The following is a 24,236-nucleotide window of genomic DNA, read 5'->3' on the forward strand; positions in this document are numbered from 1 at the left end:
AGCTGTGGAAGGCAGAATAATGGCTCCCCAAAGATATCTCCAGAACCTGTTTCTATTTTATATTACTTCCTCTATTATATTATACAACAAAGGGGAATTACAGTGGCAGAGCTTCCCAGGTGATGCAGTGGTAAAGAATCTGCCTGCTAGTACAGGAGATGGAGACGTGGGTTCGATCCCTGAGTCAGGAAGATCCCCTGGAAAAGGAACTGGCAACCTTATATTCTTGCCTGGAAACTTCTATGAACAGAGGACCCTGACAGGTTACAGTTCATGGGGTCACAATGAGTTGGACACAATTGAGCAACTGCACACATATGCTAACCAGCTGACCTTAAAATTGGGAGATTATCTTGGATTATATGCATAAGGTAAATGTAATCACTACATCCTTAAAATTGGAAAAGGGAAGCAGAAGAAGAGTCAGCAGCAGAGTGATGCACTATAAGAAAGACTGGTTTTGAAGTTGGAAGGGGGCCACAAACCAAGGAATGTGGACAGCCTCTAAAAGCTGATAAAGGCACAGAAACATGTTTTTCCCTAGAGCCTCCAGAAAGAATGCAGTCTTGCTGATACCCATTTTAGATCAGTGAGACCCATTTCAGACTTCTGACCCCAGAACCATTATGAAAATAAGTTTGTGTTATTTAATACCACCAAGTTTATGAAAATGTGTTACAATAACAATAGGAAATCAATACAGAAGTGTTTTCTCTTATGATGTTTTAAAATGGGTAATTGTTTAAAAAATATTATTTCAGTGAGTAATAAGTACAGTCATGCCAGGCACAAATGCCTTGACAGTCTCTTTTGCTGAGTTTTTATTATAGTTATTATTATAGTTCAGTGGCTTGTATTAAATTTGCTGACCTACTGAGTGCAGCATTTTAAGAGCATCATTTTAAGGATTTTTTTAATAGCTCAGCTGGAATTCCATCACCTCCACTAGCTTTGTTTGTAGTAATGCTTCCTAAAGCTTACTTGACTTCACACTCTAGGATGTCTGGCCCTAAGTGAATGACCACTGAGTTTTCCAAATATGACCACTGACCATCTCAACGACCATGGTGGTTATCTGTGTCATTAAGACCTTTCTTGTGTAGTTCTTCCGTGTATTCTTGACACTTCTTAATCTCTTCTGCTTCTGTAAGGTCCTTACAGTTTCTGTCCTTTATTGTGCTAATCCTTGCATGAAATGTTCCCTTGATATCTCCAGTTTTCTTGAAGGGATCTCTCAGTTCAGTTCAGTCGCTCAGTCGCTGACTCCTTGGGACCCCATGGACTGCAGCACATCAGGTCTTCCTGTCCATCGCCAACTCCTGGAGCTTGCTCAAACTCATGTCCATTGAGTCGGTGATGCCTTCCAACCGTCTCATCCTCTGTTGTCCCCTTCTAATCCCGCCTTCAATCTTTCCCAGCATCAGGGTCTTTTCAAATGAGTCACTTCTTCACATCAGGTGGCCAAACTATTGGAGTTTCAGCTTCAGCATCAGTCCTTCCAATGAATATTCAGGACTGATCTCCTTTATGATGGACTGGTTGGATCTCCTTGCAGTCCAAGGGACTCTCAAGAGTCTTCTCCAACACCACAGTTCAAAAGCATCAATTCTTCAGTGCTCAGCTTTCTTTATAGTCCAACTCTCACATCCATTCATGACTCCTAGAAAGAGATCTCCAGTCTTTTCCATTCTATTGTTTCCTCTATTTCTTTGCATTGTTCTGCACTCAGTATGACAGCATATTTGGAAAACTTGGCAATGGCCACAGGACTGGAAAAGGTCAGTTTTCATTCCAATCCCAAAGAAAGGCAATGCCAAAGAATGTTCAAACCACTGTACAATTGCCCTCATTTCACATGCTAGCAAGGTTATCCTCAAAGTCCTTCAAGCTAGGCTTCAACAGCATGTGAACAGAGAACTTCCAGATGTACAGGCTGGGTTTAGAAAAACCAGAGGAACCAGAGATCAAATTGCCAATATTTGTTGGATCATGAAGAAAGCAAAGAAATTTCAGAAAAACATCTACTTCTGCTTCATTGACTACACTAAAGCCTTTGACTGTGTGGATCACAACAAACTGTGGAAAATTCTTAGAGATGGGAGTACCAGACCACCTTATCTGTCTCCTGAGAAACCTGTATGTGGGTCAAGAAGCAACGGTTAGAACCAGATGCAGAATAACTGACTGGTTCAAAATTGGGAAAGGAGTAGGACAAGGCTGTATATTGTCACCCTGTTTATTTAACTTAAATGCAAAGAGAGAGAGAGAGAGAGAGTGTGTGTGTGTGTGCTCAGTCATATCTGACTCTTTTTCGACCCTACAGACCGTAGCCCCCAAACTCCTCTTTCCATGGAATTTTCCCAGCAATAATACTGGAGTGGGTCACCGTTTCCTTCTCCAGGGGATTTTCCCAACCCAGTGATCAAACCTGCGTCTACCTGTGTCTCCTGCATTTCAGGTGGATTCTTTACCACCACTGAGCTACCAGCTGGATGAATCACAAGCTGGAATCAAGATTGCTGGGAGAAATATCAACAACCTCAGATATGCAGATGATACCACTATAATAGCAGAAAGTGAAGAGGAACTAAAAAGCCTCTTGATGAAAGTGAAAGAGGAAAGTGAAAAAGTTGGCTTAAAGCTCAACATTCAGAAAACGAAGATCATGGCATCCGGTCCCATCACTTCATGGGAAATAGATGGGGAAACAGTGTCAGACTTTATTTTGGGGGGCTCCAAAATCATTGCAGATGGTGAGTGCAGCCATGAAATTAAAAGATGCTTACTCCTTGGAAGGAAAGTTATGACCAACCTAGATAGCATATTCAAAAGCAGAGACATTACTTTGCCATCAAAGGTCCATCTAGTCAAGGCTATAGTTTTTCCAGTGGTCAAGTATGGATGTGAGAGTTGGACTGTGAAGAAAGCTGAGTGCTGAAGAATTGATGCTTTTGAACTGTGGTATTGGAGAAGCCTCTTGAGAGTCCCTTGGACTGTAAGGAGATCCAACCAGTCCAATCTGAAGGAGATCAGCCCTGGGATTTCTTTGGAAGGAATGATGCTAAAGCTGAAACTCCAGTACTTTGGCCACCTTGTGCAAAGAGTTGACTCATTGGAAAAGACTCTGATGCTGGGAGGGATTGGGGGCAGGAGGAGAAGGGGACGACACAGGATGAGATGGTTGGATGGTATCACTGACTCAATGGACGTGAGTCTGAGTGAACTCCGGGAGTTGGTGATGGACAGGGAGGCCTGGTGTGCTGCGATTCATGGGGTTGCAAAGAGTCGGACACGACTGAGCCACTGAACTGAACTGAACTGAACTGAACTGAAGAGGAACTAAAGAGCCTTTAATGAATGTGAAAGAAGAGAGGGAAAAAGTTGGCTTGAAACTCAGCATTCAAAAAATGAAGATCATGGTATCTGGTCCTATCACTTCATGCCACATAGACGGGGAAAAAGTGGAAGCAGTGACAGATTTTATTTTCTTGGGCTGCAAAATCACTGCAGATAGTGACTGCAGCCATGAAATTAAAAGATACTTGCTCCTTGGAAGGAAAGCTAATGACAAACCTAGACAGTGTATTAAAAGAAGAGACATCACTTTGCTGACAAAAGTCTGTATAAGTCAAAGCTATGGTGTTTCCAGTAGTCATGTACAGATGTAAGAGTTGGACCATAAAGAAGGCTGCTGCTGCTGCTAAGTCGCTTCAGTCGTGTCCTACTCTGTGCGACCCCATAGACGGCAGCCCACCAGGCTCCCCTGTCCCTGGGATTCTCCAGGAAAGAACGCTGGAGTGGGTTGCCATTTCCTTCTCCAGTGCATGAAAGTGAAAAGTGAAAGTGAAGTCGCTCAGTCATGTCTGACTCTTCATGACCACATGGACTGCAGCCTACCAGGCTCCTCCATCCATGGGATTTTCCAGGCAAGAGTACTGGAGTGGGGTGCCACTGCCTTCTCCAAAAGAAGGTTGAGCACTGAAGAATTGATGCTTTCAAACTGTGGTGCTAGAGAAGACTCCTAAAAGTCCCTTGGACAGCAAGGAGATCAAACCAATCAATCTTAAAGGAAATCAACCCTGAATGTTCGTTGGAATGACTGATGCTGAAACTGGAGCTCCAATACTTTGGCTACCTGATGGGAAGAGGTGACTCACTAGAAAAGACCCTGATTCTGGGAAAGACTGAGGGCAGGGGGAGAAGTGGGCAACAGAGGATGAGTTAGTTGGATGGCATCACCAACTCAATGGACATGAATTTGAGCAAATTCTGGGAGATAGTGGAGGACAGAGGATCCTGGTATGCTCCAGCCCATTGGTCACCAAGAGTTGGACATGACTTAGCAACTAAAGGACAATGATGACGGCTTATACTAAGCTTCATAGGGTATGTGAAAAATGAGTGTCCCCACATTGCTTTATCTAGTGTCAATATCCACAGGTGTAGTTGGCTTGTCATCCCTCTGTGAACACTATGTCTGTCCTTAATACCACATGGAGAATTTTCCTGATTTCTGTGTTACGTCAACTGTATTGTCCCCTCACATATATAGTTGTGTGTTACAGTGGATTACATTGTTAGAGTGCCAGGCAGCTTTGTTTTTTAGAACCGGTTCCTCCTTTCTTGAAAGATCAACTGTTTTCATCTCCTTTTTTACTAGGGTGGTGTCTTTCTCTAAGGCTACATCTTTAGAATCCTTTTCCGTTCTTAAAGGTCTCCTCATTTTACTGTGCAAATTTGTCTCTTGTTGTTTAACTTTCAGTTGGCTCAGGTTCCCAGTGGCCTTTGTTTTCATTGTCAATAGAGCCCCTAAGTAAGCCAATCCTTTATGCCTCTGGGCCCCCACCCTTCTTGTTCCCCAACTGGCCAGATCTCTCCATTTAGTTCATGTCTCCTGTTCTAGTTACATTTCACAAAAAAAATGTGCAAATATACAGATAAAATTCTATTCTCTCCCCTAACTGGGGGAAAAAAAAAGTGAAAAGAACAGCAACAAAACACAGAAGTGAGACTTCCATTCTAGCAAAGACAAGTTTTGTGTGCACTTGGAGGTCTCAGTAGGGGATTTTTTTCCAAAACAAATTGTCAGATTTATTTAAATAATTTTATGTAAGTTTTTATCATTTATTTTTAAAAACTAATTATTTTAAAAGCTGAAATATAATTGACCTATAACACTGTGTTAGTTCCAGGTGCACAACACAATGGTTCAATATTTCTACACATTACTAATGATCACCACTCAGTGGGTGTTTGATGTGGTTCATCTCCTAAAACAATGGGTTTCCAAGGTTGCTTAGGCAGAGCTTTTGTGAAAGCTGATATTTTCTTTAAAATTACTTTTGAAAGCTCTAGAGTTCTGCTTTTATTGTGTGTATCACCATACTATTCTTTAAGCACTTCTAAGATTAGATACATTTTTCAAGCATGAGAACCAACTATCCTGAACAGTGATTTCCAATGGTTCCGGGAACACTGCCTGATTGATACATGTGACATGGCCAATAACTATTTGTTAAATATTCAACATAATCTGTCTCTTCATTTCTCAATTTATTATTTGCAGTATACACTGGAGTATTTAGTAGTACATTTTTATTCAGCTTTTGCTTTCTACCTGTGTGGATTTGGTCAAGTTATTCAGCCTCTACTTTATCTCTCCATTTCTTCATCTGTAAAATGGAGATGATAGCATCATCTTTATAGAGCTGTTGGAAGGATTAACCTCATTAATAAATGAAACACTTAAAATAATACTTGGGGAATTTCCCTGGAGGTCCAGTGGCTAAGACTCCATGCTCCCAACACAGGTGGCCTGAGTTTGAACCCTGGTCAGGGAATGACATCCCGCATGCCACAATTAAGACCTGGTGTAGCCAAATACATAAGTCAGTAAATAAATGTGTTTAAAAAATAAATAAAATAGTACTTGGCACATGGTAGGGGCTATATACATGTTTCATTATTATTAATAACCTTTATCCACATACATTAAGTCAACTTAGGTTCATGAATCTGTAAGACTCTTATCTCTTTGGGAGATTAGTAAATTTGGGGGAAAAAAAAGAACTGGTTTTTGAGCATTGCTTATGTATTAGGTGTTTTAAAATCTCACTTGTTCTTTTTGAAAACTTGCCCACTGGGTTTGCAGAGTTTAATTTGTTGAACAGAATTCCTGAGCTCCACCCCCAAACCTGTTCCTCTCTTAACTTTTCCCATTTTAGGAAGTAACGTCATCTTCCATTAACATTAGTTCTTTCTTTCATTCCCCATATCCTACATATTAGTCTATCCTCTTGATTTGTGTAGAAGAGGAAAAGGTTTTTCTCAACCCTTCTAGGGATCCTGATTAGGTCTGAAAATTAAACTGAAAAAAAAATAGATGAACAGGATAAAACTGTACAAACTTGTTTAACATAAATTTTATATGATAAGGGAGACTGTAGAAGGAAATGAAATTCCAAAGAAGAAACAGTTACACCTGTGTGGGGGGGCTTCCCTGGTGGTCCAGTGGTTAGAACTTTGCCTTCCAATACAGGAGATGCAGGTTCAATCTCTGGTTGGAGAACTAAGATCCCACATGCCTCATGGCCACAAAACCAAAACATAAAATAAATAATATTGTAACAAATTCAATAAAGACTTTAAAAAATGGTCCCACATCAATTAAAGAAAAATCTTAAAAAACAAAGCAAAAACCTCTGGGTGTTTAACACTACGTTTGATGAAGAATGGAGAGTCATAGAAAAATGTGATAGTTCAAAAAAGTTGAAAAAGCTAAGGGTCATAAACTGGGGACATTTTAGCGAGGCCTGCTTATTTGGATTCATCTTAGCATCCCTGTCTTAGAGATAAGGTTGTTCCTTTCTTCTGGGTATAGAGAGACCCTCTCTCATGAGGGCCTTATGACCCGATTCAGGGAGGAGGGCTGGGGATCAGAAAGACTTTTCTGCATCTGCATTTTCTTGAATGCCTTCAGCTCAGAACATTCAGTATGCTAAGGTACCAACCATATTTTGGAGTAGTGTGTTCCGGACCCTGTCACTTGTCTGCTAAAATGTATTTAACTATGAACTACCTGGAACACTTTCCCTCACACCTTCAGAGGGTTGATTCCTTGGGATGCCTTCTGGGTCCACCCAGTCTAAAGTGTTTCAAAGCACTTACCACTATTTGCACTGTGAGATTAACGTGTTCGGTGATTTATTCTCACCTGTGTCCCATAGTAGGCTCAGTGGTAAAGAATCTGCCTGCCAAGCAGTAGACGCAGGTTTGATCCCTGGGTTGGAAAGATATCCTGGAGAAGGAAATGGCAACCTGTGTTCTTGCCTGGGAAATCTCACAGACAGAGGAGCCTGGAGGGCTACAGTCCATGAGATCACAAAAGACATGGACATGACTTGGTGACTAAACAACAACAATAACAAATGCCCCACAGTAAATGTAAGCTCCATGAGAGCAGGACCCTGTCGGTCTTGTTCATCCCTCTATCACTGTACGTTATATTCTCTGACACATAGCAGATAGTCAATAACTATTTGTAAATTGGAAGAATGAGTAAGTGAATAAATGGATGCTCGGGTACATCATACAGTTCACTTCTTAGAAAGGGAGATCATACTTCCTTATTTCCAAATACCGAGAGACTTGGGAGATTGGCAACTCATCACACTGGCCAGTTACATAGTCAGTTAAAGGCAGAGTCGGACTAAATTCTCATAGGTCTCCTGCTCCTCAAGTTCAGCTTTCTTCATGTTTTTTGTGTGTTTGCATGAGATGTTCCCTGTGTTGTTTATCATGCATGTTGAGAGGTAGTAAAGAGTTATAGAAGGTAAGACCATGTTATGGATACTTCTTTTCATCTTGAACGTTTTTTCCCCCCTGTATTTTGACTCACTTGTTACATTTCAAAGATCTCACTGTGGGAGGTGGAAAAAAGTGGTAAACTCTTATCAGTCATTTTGGCTGCTTCTTAAGAGTTTGTTTGCATAAAATATTTTGGATATTGTATTCAAGTCTTGAGAAACTCTAAGAGGACCAGCAGTTTGTCAGCCTGATTCACTGCTCTGACCCTAGTGACTGGTCAGAATTGTTCAGCTTAAGCTGCATTAAGAAATCACCTCAAAGCCTGAGTACTTTCGCACAGCACAGAGTCTAGTCGTAGCTACCTGTCCATGGTGGATTAGCAAGGACTGTTCATTTTACTCACAAGGTATGTGATACTTAGTTACCCACTTTAGCATCAGAGGTTCCCTTTTACCACATGCTTGCTTGATCACCAGGGCAGGGGGGATTACCTCTGCAAATTATGCACTGGGTTTTCATCTTATACCCAGGGGCATGTCCCTACTTTTCACATTTCATTAACCAGAGTCAGGAACATGGCCATGCTTAACATAAAAGGGGGTAGGAAAATATGACCCTACCATGTGTGTGTTCCACATGTTTGGAAGAGAGGATAGGAATATTTGTGAACAGCTCTAATGCCTGCCTCAAATTGCTGACATTTTATTGAGTGCTTACTATGTGCTACCCATCTGCTGTTCTGAGTGCTTGATGTGGAACTTCTTTATCCTTACAACAACCCCCAGATGATACTGTTACCTCAGTTTTACAGATAAGGAACCTGAAATAGAAAGATTGAAAGCAGTCTGCCCGCGGTCATCCACCAAGTGACAGAACCAGAACTTGAACGCGAGTCATCTGGCTCCAGAGTCAGGGCTCTTAATCTCTGGGCTAAAGCTGCCTTAGTACCTAGCGGATCATTTTTTAAAAAGTTTTCATTGACTCGATCTCCAGAAGACTCTAAACTCTTTTGAAAATAGAAACTCTAATCTTATGTTTTATATGTTTCAACTTTGTGCTCTGTATCAGGAACTCAAAATATCTATGAGGAGTTGAACTGAATAAATTAGAAACTTGATAATCAACTGCTAAAAGCTTAGGGTTCCTTTTTTTCTCTGAAATTAAAAACTGGTAAAAGAAATCTGAGTGAAGACTATGAAATCAAGACTAAGGGGTAAGGTAAATATAGGATTATTCACAAAATAATGGAAAATAAGAAGGGTTTTCCCCTCTCCCTGCATTTTGAAAGTAGTACTTTAATATAAGAGAAATTGGTACCAGTTGCAAATATAAATATGGTCAAAAATGATGCAGACTTCTTCATAAATGATATATTATTATTAGTGTAGTGAAAGTGTTAATCACTCAGTTGTGTCTGACTCTTTTGTGACCCCATGGACTGTAGCCCACCAGGATCCTCTGTCCATGGGATTTCCCAGGCAAGAATACTGGAGTGGGTTGCCATTCCCTTATCTAGGGGGATCTTCCCGACCCAGGGATTGAACCCAGGTCTCCTGCATTGCAGGCCAATTGTCTGAGCCACCAGGGAAGCCCATTTTATTCTTAGAGATTTAGTCAAAAAAATTAGGGATATTTTCAAATAATGCCTATTCATTTAATAACAAGAAAGAGCATTCATCTCTCTCCCCAAATGCCTTTTGCTGCCATCATCAGAGACAAATGCCAGACTGAGTGGACCATGAATCTGGCTCAGCATTGCACTACTGAAGTTCTTATGAACAATCAAATATCAAGAGTTATAACAGACACCTATTGGGTATGTACTGTGTGCCAGCCACTTTAAGTGGATTATCTCATTTCAGTGTATAGATTCTTTCAGGAAGGTGATGTTCTCTTTCTTGCATAGATGAGAAAACTGAGGCAGAGAAAGGGTAAATACTTGTACAAGTTGCATAATCTGAAAACATGTGAGCTGGAATGTAAACTTAACCTTTGGACATCATAGCCAGCATTCTTTAACCACTATGCATATAGTAACAACTGGCCTCCTGCAAACTTATGGTATTACTATTTCTTGAGAAGCTTTTAGGTTTTGCAATAGGACAACAGAGTTACCTCAGTATGCACATTGCATGGTTTCTGAGTATCTGGTGTCAGGAAGGAGGGGAGTGGATAAACAAAACACCTTTTCCAGTCTCCCACACCACCGATCTGTATTCAGGATTGTTGTCCTTCACAACTGAGGCTGGTGTCATTGCTGCTGATGAGGTTCAAGGACAGGTTTGGCTGCAAAGACCCAGATGGAATATAGTATCTTTTTCACAGGGCCAGGATTTGCAAGGTGTTTTTTTGTTTTTGTTTTTGTTTTTTTCTTTTAGTATTCCTGAGGTGTGGCTCTCAGTCCTGAGGCAATGATTTTTCAAGCGAACATTAAAATAATCTAGGGACTCTCCAATATTATGCGAAGGCAGGGCCCCATTCTCCTAATGGGTAATTCCTTTTGAAATCTATGAGTGGATCATTCATGCCAGCAATATTCACACTTTCCAAAAATAGCTCACCTACTCAGATTTCCTCAGGAACTGGTATGCTAAAGCCCAAGGAGAGTACAATGGGAAAAAACCACCTGGTGGAGGCTGCACAATCACCACAGTGGAAGGCTTTGCCAAATGCTAAATGTTAGAACTGGACATGGAACAGCAGACTGGATCTAAATCAGGAAAGGAATATGTCAAGGCTGTATATTGTCACCCTGCTTATTTAACTTATACATCATGAGTACATCATGAGAAACGCTGGAATCAAGCTGGAATCAAGACTTCCGGGAGAAATGACAATAACTTCAGATACGCAGATGACACCACCCTTATGGCAAAAAGTGAAGAAGAACTAAAGAGCCTTTGAGGAAAGTGAAAGAGGAGAGTGAAAAGTTGGCTTAAAGCTCAACATTCAGAAAACTAAGATCATGGCATCTGGTCCCATCACTTCATGGCAAATAGATGGGGAAACAGTGGAAACAGTGTCAGACTTTATTTTTGGGGGGTCCAAAATCACTCCAGATGGTGACTGCAGCCATGAAATTAAAAGACGCTTGTCCCTTGGAAGAAAAGCTATGACCAACCTAGATAGCATATTCAAAAGCAGAGACATTACTTTGCCAACAAAGGTCCGTCTAGTCAAGGCTACGGTTTTTCCAGTAGTCATGTATGGATGTGAGAGTTGGACTCTAAAGAAAGCTGGATGCCGAAGAATTGATGCTTTTGAACTGTGGTGTTGGAGAAGCCTCGAGAGTCACTTGGACTGCAAGGAGATCCAACCAGTCCATCCTAAAGGAAATCAGTCCTGAATATTCATTGGAAGGACTGATGTTAAAGTTGAAACCCCAATACTTTGGCCACTTGATGCAAAGAACTGACTCACTAGAAAAGACTCTGAAGCTGGGAAAGATGGAAAGCAGGAAGAGAAGGGGATGACAGAGGATGAGATGGTTGGATGGCATCACCAACTTTATGGACATGAGTTTGAGTAAACTCTGGGAGCTGGTGATGGACAGGGAAGCCTGTAGTACTGCAGTCCATGGGGTCGCAGAGTCAGACGTGACTGAGCGACTGAACTGAAATATAAAAATAGCTTCCACTTGGGAGTAAGCTTAAGTACAGTGTGACATAGGTGATAGCTAATGTGTAGGTGATAGCTAATGTGGTTTAATTTTGAGGGAGGTTCATTGATGGCCTCTCCATATATTGATTGGCCATTTCATCAGGATATTAAATATTTTGGGCTTGTCAGTGGTCCTCCTTCAGATTTGCTCTGAAATAATCTTGGAACAGGTGATTCATTACATTGCAATTTGAGTAAATTTTTTTTACTTGCTTTCCTCCCTTTTTGGGAGATTGTAGAGTTGGAATGTGCTGTGCAGAGGAAGTTAGGTCCTGAGATGACAATGGAAGCGGAAAAATGTCTCACAGTTTACCTGTATCAAGGCCTTACTTCAACTACCCACTGTCCCATTAAGTAAAAGTGAAAAAAAGTAAAAGTGTTAGTCGCTCAACCGTGTGTGACTCTTTGCAACCACATGGACTGTAGCCCACCAGGCTCCTCTGTCCATGGAATCTTCCAGGCAAGAATGGGAAGACATTCCCTTCTCCAGGGGATCCTCCCCACCCGGGGATCAAACCCACGTCTCCTGCGTTGCAGGTGGACTTTTTACCTTCTGAGCCACCTGGGAAGCTTATTAAGTAAAATGGTCTCCAAACAGATGTTTGCCTTCAGTTTTTGCCTTTTCTTCTGGTTTATGTCTTTCTTATTTCTACACTGAATAGTTCTACTGAATGTATGTTAGATTTTATAGAGAGCATTTTACCAGTATTTTGAATTACTAGTATTCATTTATACTACAGATGTATAAATGCATAAAAAATGGAACCTGCTTTTGAATAACTCATAATTTAGAGAGGAAGGTAAGCCAGATGGAAAAGAAGAAAAATGATACGCAGATGATTATAATGGAATATGAAAGCAGATTAAATAGAATATTGTGGGATAAGAGAAAGTGACATATTCTTTTAGGTGGATGAATGGGTAATGGTTCACCAAGGAAGTAACCTTTGAGTTTCATCTTGAAGGAAGATTAGAAGTTTCTAGGCAAAAAAAAAAAAGGGACAGAGTATTCATAAAAGGAGGGAATAACATGTGCTTCATCAGCTTTCTACAATATGTGTGTGTGCTACGTTGATTCGGTTGTGTCCGACTCTTTGTGACCCTATGGACTGTAGACCTCCAGGCTCCTCTATCCATGGGATTCTCCAGGCAACAATACTGGAGTGGGTTGCCACGTCTTCCTCCAGGCGATCTTCCCGACCCAGAGGTTGAACCTGCGTCTCTTGTCTCCTGCACTGCCAAGTGAGTTCTTTACTACTAGCATCACCTGGGAAGGCCTTTCTTCAGTATGTTTTAGCCAAATCAGTGGAACCTAGTGGAGCCTATCTTAGCGAAGGTCACATAGCTTTTCTGTTTCTACCTGTCTTTTCAGTTTGTTAAAACTAGGATCCAATCAAGGATCACACATTGCATTTGGTTGTCATCTCTCTCATATTTACTTTTTCATATGGAAAATCTCAAGCATAAAGAAACTAGAATAAAGGACTGCATTTAATATTTCTTATAGGTTGGCTAATACCTATAAGTACCAATACCTCTTACAAGATTCTTTGGGATATAGATACAGAATTCTTTATAAGGAATATTTTTAACAAAATACATAGGTAAATTACATATTTACATATATTCTCCTCCCACAAGTACCAATACCTCTTACAAGATTCTCTGGGATATAGATACAGAATTTTTTATAAGGAATATTCTTAACAAAATGCATAGGTAAATTACATATTTACATATATTCTCCTCCCACAAAACAGGACTCAGTAGATACCCTTTGCCTGCATCTTTGCAGGGAAGCTCTTGTGGCTCTTTCTGATCATGCAAATACATTTCCTGAAGTACAGTCATTAACAAAGTTTTAATATTGTAATGTTATAATTTCATGTTTTAAAATATATATATTCAAGCTGAAAGAGACCTTAATTGATTCCACATTTCTCATTTTAACCTGAGAAAATCACAGCCAAAAGAGAATAAATAACTTGACCAAAGCCACATAATAACTAAATAATGGAGACCACATTAGAAATCAGATTTCTTAACTGCTAGTTCATAGTGTTTCCCCAGCATTCCAAATTTCTGTCAAGGTGACCTAGTTTGGTCATGATGTACTTAATAATTAGGACAACAAAACAACGAATTGGTTCATAAGACTTTAATGAGAATAATTCATACCAGTTAACCTGATTGCTGCCTGCTTGATGGCTTTTCTTTAGGACATTTTAGTACCTTCCACTTAGAAATCTGACTTCCAAGTGATTTTAATCCTGACCTTTGTACATGAGTTTATGTTCATTTTTAAGGCTTTCTAGGTCTGAGGTTCTCTTTCATGTGTCAGTCCCTCTTTGATGTCAGGCCTTTGATAGAAACTCTGTAGGTGGGCAATTCATGAAAATGGGTAAGAAGTGAGAGTTACCTATCTCTCCTAAAGTAAAGGAAATAAAAGCAAAAAATAAATGGGATCTAATTAAACTTTAAAGCTTTTGCACAGCAAAGGAAACCTTCAAGAAAACAAAAAGACAACTTCCTGAATGGGAGAAAATATTTGCAACTGATATGACTAATAAAGGATTAATATCCAATACACATAAACTTCAGTTTAAAAAGAAAGAAAAAAAGAAATGAGAGCCAAATGGGTCCATTTAGTAATTAGAAAATTTGGAGTTTTTGAGGTTTCTGTGACATTTGTTACCATAGTAATAATGTCTGTACAGCAGTCTTTGTCCTTAAACACTGTCTCACAATAAGATTACAAAATACAGAAACACAAAAATTTACCTCATCATACCATTGCACCATCTCATAATAGAAGCAATTTTATTTTTAGACCCACAGTATGTTTCTTTTGTGTGCATATATGTTTTATACTTTGCATGTCTTTTGCATAAGTTAAGAGCACAGGATTCACTTTGAATCTTTGGTCTGCTACTTACTAGCAAAGGAACCTTGGGCAGGCCGCTTAACTCTCTCAGCCTCAGGTTCTTCAAATTCCCTTGTAAAATGGGAATAGTTTTACCTACACTAGGAGTTCTATGAGGATTCAGTGAGGTAATACCTATAAAGAACATGTAATAAGTATTCAATAAATGTTAAATTTTATTACATTTTGTAAGGTACTGTTTGAACATTTAATCTCTTCTTCCCATCTTCACTCTGGAGCAAATCTGGCCTCAAGGATCAGAATCTTATGAGTTCTTTGAAAAGGAAGGACAAGAAGGTGGGCTGACTCCTCAGGACTTAATAGCCTGGGAAAGGGCAAGGCTCTGCAGTGCCCAAAGGAGGTATAACCAGTGGTATAGGCAGCCAATGGCCTTATGCTTGGGTTGCTGTTGTTCAGTCGCTAAGTCGTGTTGATTCTTTGTGACCCCATGGACTGCAACACGCCAGGCCTCCCTGTCCCTTACTATCTCCTGGAGTTTGCCCAAGATCATGTCTGTTGAATCGTGATCTCAACCATCTCATCCTCTGGCCCCCTCTTCTCCTGCCTTCAATCTAACCCAGCATTAGGGTCTTTTCCAATGGATCGACTCTTCACATCAGGTGACCAAAGTACTGGAGCTTCAGCTTCAGCATCAGTCCTTCCAATGAGTATTCAGGGTTGATTTCCTTTAGGATTGACTGGTTTGATCTCCTTGCAGTCCTAGGGACTCTCAAGAGTCTTCTCCAGCACCACAGTTTGAAAGCATCAATTCTTTGGTGCTCAGCTTTCTTTATGGTCCAACTCTCACATCCGTACATGACTACTGGAAAAACTATAGCTTTGACTATCATAGACCTTTGCTGGCAAACTGATGTATTTGCCTTTTAATGCTTGGGTATGGCTGTCCAACTGTGTAGGGGGTCCCCAAGACTACCTTCATGCTTGATGGATCTTAGAAGGACTCACAGGACTCAGACATGGTTTATTACAGTGAGAGAGTACAGATTACATTTAGCAAAGGGAGGTGTGTAGGATGGAATCCAGGAGATACCAGGTGCAAGCTTCCAGGTGTCCTTGTCCAGTGGAGTAGCATGTGTATGTGCTAAGTTACTTAAGTAGTGTCCGACTCTTTGTGACCTCATGGACTGTAGCCTGCCAGGCTCCTCCATCTCCCAAGATGCAAGGTATGAGCAGCTCAGACCTGGAGAGTTAACCCTTTCCTGCACACCTACCTACTTTTTTAACTTCACAGATTGAGAGACGGTATTCCTGGTTGGTGAGCCAGCATGGTTTCCCCCCCCCCCCCCCCATCACATAAGCAGTGAAACCTAGCAGGACTTTGTGGGGCTCCTGGCCACGGAAGCCTTTCAGACAGTTGCTAATCAGGGAAGGGAGGGGAAGCAGAGACAAGGGAGGAGCAGCCAAGAAACAATATGGCAACCTTGGGGCAGGGTCTGTGTTCCTCTCCAAGGGATGCCTGCATGTGTGAGTGCTGTGTCACTTCAGTTGTGTTTGACCCTTTGTGACACTATGGACTGTAGCCTACCAGGCTCCTCCATCCATGGGGTCCTCCAGGCAAGAATACTGGAGGGGGCTGCCATTTCCTCCTCCAGGGGATCTTTTCAACTCAGGGATCGAACCTATGTCTCCTGCGGCTCGTGCACTACAGGCAGGTTCTTTACCACTGAGCCACCTGGGAAGCTCCCCCTTAAGGGATATACAGAACAATTTCTTTGAGCACCTTACAGAACTCAAACTCCCCATAAATGGAAGATGTTAGCATTCCTCATTCCAGAGAGGAACACCTGAGGTCAGATTAAAGAAGTATAGGCCCTACACACCCTGATCCTCATAAACACCCTGACCCTTGAACCAATGCTATAAAACCCCTCATGAAATCTTCCTGGGTTGGGATACACAGTTTTTCAGGGGCACAAGCCTGCTTTTCCTGGCACAGCAATAAAGCTATTCTTTTCTACTTCACCCAAAACTCAATTTGGCACTAGTACACAGAGGCTGAGTTTTCAGCATCAGTAATACAGGTTTTTTGTTGTTGTTTTTTTTTAAGATTTTCCCCAAGACTCAATTTTTTTGAGGGGGGGGGGGACATGTGGCTTGCAGGATCTTGGTTCTCTGACCAGAACCTGTGTATCCTGCAGTGTGAGTGTGGAGTCCTAACCACTGGACTGCCAAGGAATTCTCCCCAAGACCTAGCTTTTAATAGGAGGATAGCAGCTGGTGCTCTTGGACATGGTTGGAGCATGGGGTTCCATATTTGTAGCGACGGGGGTCAGCACCTTTTTCAGAGGCAAAGAAAGGTCATATATCAGGAAGCACTACAATTGATGAATAGTCTTCAGTTCAGTTCAGTCACTCAATTGTGTCTGACTCTGCAACCTCATGGACTGCAGCACACTAGGCTTCCCTGTCTATCACTAACTCCCGGAGCCTGCTCAAACCCATGTCCATCGAGTCGGTGATGCCATCCAACCATCTCATCCTCTGTCGTCCCCTTCTCCTCCTGTCTTCAGTCTTTCTCAGCATTAGGGTCTTTTCCAATGAGTCAGTTCTTTGCATCAGGTGGCCAAACTATTGGAGTTTCAGCTTCAGCATCAGTCCTTCCAATGAATATTCAGGACTGATTTCCTTTAGGAATGACTGGTTTGATCTCCTCAAATAGTCTTAGAGTTTTTATAATATTGACTGAGAGGGAGCACATAGGAGGCTGTTGAGAAATAACTCCACCTTGTCAGCCTCAGTGTCTAATGAGAAAACGCAGACAGCTAAAGTTATCATTTATATAAGTGGAACAGCAGAAGTACAGCACTGGATCAGTAATAATTTAATACAATTTTATTTAAAAGAGGTGATTTATTGAGTATATATAAATTGGTTCAGTTCAGTCGCTCAGTTGTGTCTGACTCTTTGCAACCCCATGGGCTGCAGCATGCCAGGCTTCCCTGTCCATCACCAACTCCCGGAGCCTGCCTCAAACTCATGTCCATCAAGTTGGTGATGCCATCCAACCATTTCATCCTCTGTTGTCCCCTTCTCCTGCCTTCAATCTTTCCCAGCATCAGGGTCTTTTCTAATGAGTCAGTTCTTCGCATCAGGTGGCCAAACTATTGGAATTTCAGCTTCAACATCAATCCTTCCAATGAATATTCAGGTCTGATTTCCTTTAGGAATGACTAGTTGGATCTCCTTGCAGTCCAAGGGACTCTCAAGAGTCTTCTCTAACCCCACAGTTCAAAAGCATCAGTTCTTTGGCGCTCAGTTTCTTTATAGTCCAACTCTTACATCCATACATGACTGCTGGAAAAACCATAGCTTTAACTAGATGGACCTATATATAAATAGTGTGGTTTAATTATTTTACTAAGAGTTTTTATGTCAACAAGTCATGGAAAGAAAAATCTGTCATGTGTCTCAATTTGGAGTTCTATGGTTATTTTCATGTAGATATTCTACAGGTATGATTACCTGTGCTAGAAGTAAAAGCAGTTCTTTCAGCTTTGAAAAATGGTCCTAAAAACATAAATTCAATGCTGTATGAAACAATGGATAATCTTATTTCCAACCTAAATTAGCTAAGAGTTTACAAAATAGAATATGTCATAATATTTAAGCTTATTTGGGACATAAAGTTAGAAAATTTTAAACAAAGGTAATTCTGCAGGATCATTATAATTTCCTTCCTGCCTTCTCCCTCCCCTCCTCCTCCTCTTCCTCCCCTCTGCCATCCCCATCTCATTCCTCTCTCTCCTTTGGGCTAAAACTTTGGCTTTTGAATTTCCTAAAGATGCCTCTGATGTCCAGTGCAAAGGCAAATATCTTTTTTTTCAGATAACACCACATCTAAAGTAAATTGCTAACAAGGGACGGAGTTCAGTTCTATCCCCTTTAAGAGCTTTCTTTTCTTTCTTCAGGCGCTGATTTGGACTAAGTGTCCTTGCCCTGTTCACTGATGCCAGTGGAGAGGCTTTCTAGTCAGAAAACTAGGCCAACACCCCATGGATGAGTAAATTCGCCTTGTTTGGCTCCAGGGTGGTCCTCTCATGCTTCACAAGCATGCTGTGGGTCTTGAAAAAAAGATCTTGATTAAATTTTTTTTTTTAATTTTTAAATGTGAAAGTAAAAAGAGAGACCACCTTCCTTTAACACTTTGCCCTGTTAATTAAAGTCCAAGTGAATTAATTGTGTATGTCAGAGTCTTGCTCTGTCTATACATTAGTATTCATAGGATCTGCAACTGAGATTATGATTGTTAGATGAACCAATAAGAGAGAAGAGGGAAGGTGAAAAGTGATGGGTCATTTTGGCACTACCACTATTCACAGTTACTGTTTATCACATCTGTCATCTCCCCCCACCTTTTCCAACACAGATGTATCCCTTTAGCTGTGTGACTGCTATCAGGAATCATTTAACACTTCTGTTCTTGTGATGGGGTGTCACAGTGTGTGTAAAAATGGCTTTTTTAAAAAGTGAGGCTACTGTAAACAAATTGTTTTTGTTAATCATATTAGATGTTGTGCTTACTGTTCCACCCCTGCAACCCGAACTCTTTGGTGACAGACTTTTCAGGGAAGAATGCACACATCTGTGTTTTATGACTATGAGATGCCAGACTACCAGCTGAAATATTTTTTTAAAAAAGATCAGCAAACAAGATGATTCTTATAAATACATGAAAATAAATTATATACATATAATTCCATCATCCAGAGATAACCACAGTTAGCCATACAGCCAAGAAAATATGGAGTACAATATTACAAACTGATCAATGAATTAACACACATGGAACCATATTCCACATGAAAAGTGAAAGTGTTGGTTGCTCAGTCATGTGTGACTCTTTTGTGACCCCATGGACTCCTCCTGCCAAGCTCCTCTGTCCATGGGATTCTGTAAGCAAGAATAGTGAAGTGGATAGCCATTCCCTTCTCCACGGGATCTTCCTGACCCAGGGATCAAACCCTGGGTCTCCTGCATTGCAGGCAGATTCTTTATAGTCTGAGCCACCATGGAAGCCCTGAGCCACCAGGGAAGCCCATATGCTCCACTTACTGTTTTATAATCTGTTATTTTTTAGTTTCCAGCATATCGTGGACATTTTTTGATGCCAATGAATACAGAAAAAATTTAAATGACTTCTTTGTATACAATGTCACCTTAGTGTATTTAAGCAAGATACCATGTTCTAGAATGACAGAGCTAAGCAAATTCGATGATTACAGAAACTAAAAAAGAGGTCTGACTCTACTTACTTCCAAATGAAGGAATTAGCATAATTTGACTGAAACTCTGACACAATAATGAATCCAGCTGCTTGATTACTTTTTGGATTCCTGCCTTATTTTTAAAAGAAATTCTTCTCTGAGAAAACCCCCACCTCTGACCACTAATAGGGCTGTGCACTTAAACCTTAGTTGTTTTTTTATAAAGTTGGGTTTAGAGACAGAGTAACTTGATTTGTAATTCTAGTTCCACCATTTGTTTACTAGTTTTGTGAACTTAACTCTTTGAATCTTGGATTTTTCCATTGCAAAATGGAGTTAATAATGACTACCTTATAGATTCGCTGCAAGTATTATTATATAAAATGTGTGCTGTTTTTCATGAACTGTAATTATTCAAAAATTATAAATACTTTTTCTCTCCCCAAAACTGCTAGTAAGCAATTTGACTCAGAAATGTTTACATATTTATTTGCATTCAGTCTCTACTTAGGCATGATTTTCATCAGAGTAACACTAAATACACTTGGAATCACAGACTGAAGTCTTAAGGAACACTCCCAATAAAGATTCCAGAAGTATTAGAGAGTTAACTGTAAAAGAGAAAACCATAAAGGAAATATAAATTGTAGGTGAATATTTATCTGATTTTAGGGTATAGAAGGCATTTCTAAGCATAAACAAAGGAAGAAATGAGGACAAAAGTTGATAGATTTACCTCTTAGAAACGCTATGTTTCTGTATGTTTTTAAAAAACACAGCAAAGTTTTCTACAAATAACAGCATTGTAAAATATGTCAAAGACAATGAAACACATAGATAGGTTACCCCCAGCAGAATTTCTACTAATCACCCCTGTCCCCACTTCAAAGTCTTTCCCACCACCACTATCATAATAATCTAAAAAAAAAAAAAAAAAAGGTTATTCTTCTTTTTTCAGCCAAGCCCCACAGCTTGTGGGATCTTAGTTTTCCCCAACGATGGACTGAACTCAGCTTCCTGCAGTGAAAGCACCAAGTCCTAACCACTGGATCACCAGGGAATTTCTGAGAAAAGATTCTTTATCACAATAAGACTCTTCAGGCTGGCCAGATTATTTACATAGGTGCAACAAGACGGTTAATTTACCAGATAGGCCTCCTTAAAAATACTTTGCAAATCTAGGGTACTGAACAACTACCACTGCTGTAGATTTAACTTCTATCTGGAAATTCCATAATGAATGCAGGTTAGACTTTTAAAAGCCTGTATTTGCTTTCCCAAAGCTAGGAAATCAAGCTTAAGAAACTCCACCAGATTTCTCCTGCGGTACCAATAAAATTTGAGTAATTTTTGGGATCTTGAAATTTCTTCTGGAGGGTCTTCTTGAGGTTCAAAAATTTTGAGTTTTCTAGTCTGCCAGGGAGTGACTTTCCTAATACCTGTGAGGCTGGTACACCTAGGTACCAGGCCAGTTTTCCTAGGAAGTCTTTGTTAACATTGGTACCATAGGTACAGCCAAACTTTGGCCCTTAAAATGGCCCGTCATACCTGGTTAAACCAGCATTCTACTTAAATATTACGCTTCATGTAAGGCTGTAGTTATACAATCAATGTGTCTGTCAGGTTATATCCTGGTAAAAAGGAAAGCAGATCTTTATTCAATCAAGTTAAAAGTTTCTGAATTCTGGGGGAGTCAGTAAAGATCTGATATTTAAACATTTTCAGTTTCCAAAAGTAGAATCTACTAAATTGCTATGTTACATACTGATTATTATTTAAGAAGAAAGAGAAAGAGCTTCCTTTCGTATCCAGAAAAACAGAACATTAAAACAATACTAATAATAGTCCAAAGAAATAATAAAAATAAACTTCCCCTCATCAGTTTCATCTTGTCCTAAACTGTTAATTCTTATTCTGATAAATATTGGGTTGGGAGTCTTATGAAGTCACCTGCTTCTTGATATAATAGAATCCTGGAAATCCTGACTCAGCCCACTGGTACAGTCTTGAGGGTTGACTATGTAATATCAGGTCAGCGTTGAAGTGTTAATACTTTGAAGAATTATATGTCAATTATACCTCAATAAAAATATGTTTAAAAATAGTTTGGAGAACCTGGCTCAATTCTTTTCCCAGGAGGCTCTAAAACTGGCCTTCTTTGTTGAAGACACAAACTCTGATCTTTAGTTTATAGTAGAACTCTCAAGCAAGCATCTCAATAAAACAAAAACTATCTGTAGAAGACAGAGATGTTGATTGACTATGATTAGTTTATTACTCAGACCTTTCAAATAGAAAGTCTGATAAGGCAACTGACAAGAAAATTCATCTCACATACTAGTAAAGTAATGCTCAAAATTCTCCAAGCCATGCTTCAACAATATTTGAACTGTGAACTTCCAGATGTTCAAGCTGGTTTTAGAAAAGGCAGAGGAACCAGAGATCAAATTGCCAACATCCACTGGATCATGGAAAAAGCAAGAGAGTTCCAAAAAAACATCTATTTCTGCTTTATTGACTATGCCAAAGCCTTTGACTGTGTGGATCACAATAAACTGTGGAAAATTCTGAAAGAGATGGGAATACCAGACCACCTGACCTGCCTCTTGAGAAACCTGTATGCAGGTCAAGAAGCAACAGTTAGAACTGGACATGGAACAACAGACTGGTTCCAAATAGGAAAAGGAGTATGTCAAGGCTATATACTGTCACCCTGCTTATTTAAATCTTGTCCAACTCTTTGCAACCCCATAGATTGTAGCCTACCAGGCTCCTCTGTCCATGGGATTTTCCAGGCAATAGTACTGGAGTGGATTGCCATTTCCTTCTTCAGGGGATCTTCCCAACCCAGGGCTCGAACCCCGGGTCTCCCACATTGTAGACAGACACTTTACCATCTGAGCCACCAGGGAATTCCTATATGCAGAGTACATCATGAGAAATGCTGGGCTGAATGAAGCATAAGCTGGAATCAAGATTGCCAGGAAAAATAACAATAACCTCAGATATGCAGATGACACCACCCTTATGGCAGAAAGTGAAGAAGAACTAAAGAGGCTCTTGAGGAAAGTGAAAGAGGAGAGCAGAAAAAGTTGGCTTAAAACTCAACATTCAGAAAACTAAGATCATGGCATCTGGTCCCATCACTTCATGGCAAATAGATGGGGAAACAGTGGAAACGGGGGGCGGGGGGGGCGTCCAAAATCACTGCAGATAGTGACTGCAGCCATGAAATTAAAAGATGCTTATTCCTTGAAAGGAAAGTTATGATCAACCTAGACAGCATATTAAAAAGCAGAGATATTACATTATCACAAGGGTCCATCTAGTCAAGGCTATGGTTTTTCCAGTAGTCATGTATGGATGTGAGAGTTGGACTCTAAAGAAAGCTGAATGCCGAAGAATTGATGCTTTTGAAGTGTGGTGTTGAAGAAGACTCTTGAGAGTCCCTTGGACTGCAAGGAGATCCAACCAGTCCATCCTAAAAGAGATCAGTCCTGGGTGTTCATTGGAAGGACTGATGTTGAAGCTGAAACTTAAATACTTTGGCCACCTGATGGAAAGAACTGACTCACTGGAAAAGACCCTGATGCTGGAAAAGATTGAAAGCAGGAAGAGAAGGGGATGACAGAGGATGAGATAGTTAGATGGCATCACTGACTCAATGGACATGAGTTTGAGTAAACTCTGGGAGTTGGTGATGGACAGGGAGGCCAGGCGTGCTGCAGTCCATGGGGTCGCAGAGAGTTGGACACAACTGAGCGACTGAACTGAACTGATGATATGCAAAACAAAGATAATAAAGCCATGCCAAAAAACTAGACAAAATGTTTCTAAGGGTAGTGATGAAGCTTGTTTTCAAAGACATCGTAAAAGTTACATCTCATTTGTAAAAATGAATGAATGAACATGATTTTTATATAATGCTTAAATATAGCTAATAACACTGAGATATTATACTAATAAGGCTTTCCTGATGGCTCAGTGGGTAAAAATCCACCTGCAATGCAGGAGGCACAGAAGACTCAGGTTCAATCCCTGGGTCAGGAAGATCTGGAGGAGGAAATGGCAACCCACTCCATTATTCTCACCTGGAAAATTCCAGGGACAGAGGAGCCTGGCGGCCTACAGTCCATGAGATCACGAAGAGTCAGACTCGACTAAGCACGTGGCACACATTATACAAATACAATATAAAGAACTGTTGTTCAGTAGCTAAGTCATGTCCGACTCTTTGTGACCCCATGGACTGCAGAATACCAGGCTTCCCTGTCCTCCATTATCTCCCAGAGTTTGCTCAAGTTCATGTCCACTGAATCAGTGATGCTATCTAACCATCCTCTGCCACCTCTTCTCCTCCTGCCTTCAATCTTTCCCAGCATCAGGGTCTTTTCCAAAGAGTCAGCTCTTCGCATCAGGTGGCCAAAGTATTGCAGCTTCAGCTTCAGCATCAGTCCTTCCAATGAATATGCACAGCTCATTTAAAATATTAGATGTTAAATGTACTTATTTTGGGGCAGAAACATTTTACTTACATAAGTGGTTTTACTTATCTCTACAAGCCATGAGAACAGAGTTCTTTTAAGAATTACTAATGTAGGGGCTTCCCTGGTGGTCCAGTG

General features: G+C 40.5%; 2 protein-coding genes across 3 annotated transcripts in view; one reads left to right on the forward strand and one right to left on the reverse strand.

Moving 5' to 3' along the window:
• XPOT (exportin for tRNA) overlaps positions 1 to 24,236 on the reverse strand; it is a 168,274-nt gene that overhangs the window by 59,289 nt on the left and 84,749 nt on the right. The window lies entirely within an intron of this gene.
• Positions 1 to 24,236, forward strand: part of C5H12orf56 (chromosome 5 C12orf56 homolog) — an 80,086-nt gene that overhangs the window by 2,806 nt on the left and 53,044 nt on the right. The window lies entirely within an intron of this gene.

Source organism: Bos indicus, chromosome 5, assembly GCF_029378745.1.
Source record: "Bos indicus isolate NIAB-ARS_2022 breed Sahiwal x Tharparkar chromosome 5, NIAB-ARS_B.indTharparkar_mat_pri_1.0, whole genome shotgun sequence".
Classification (NCBI taxonomy): Eukaryota; Metazoa; Chordata; class Mammalia; order Artiodactyla; family Bovidae; genus Bos; species Bos indicus.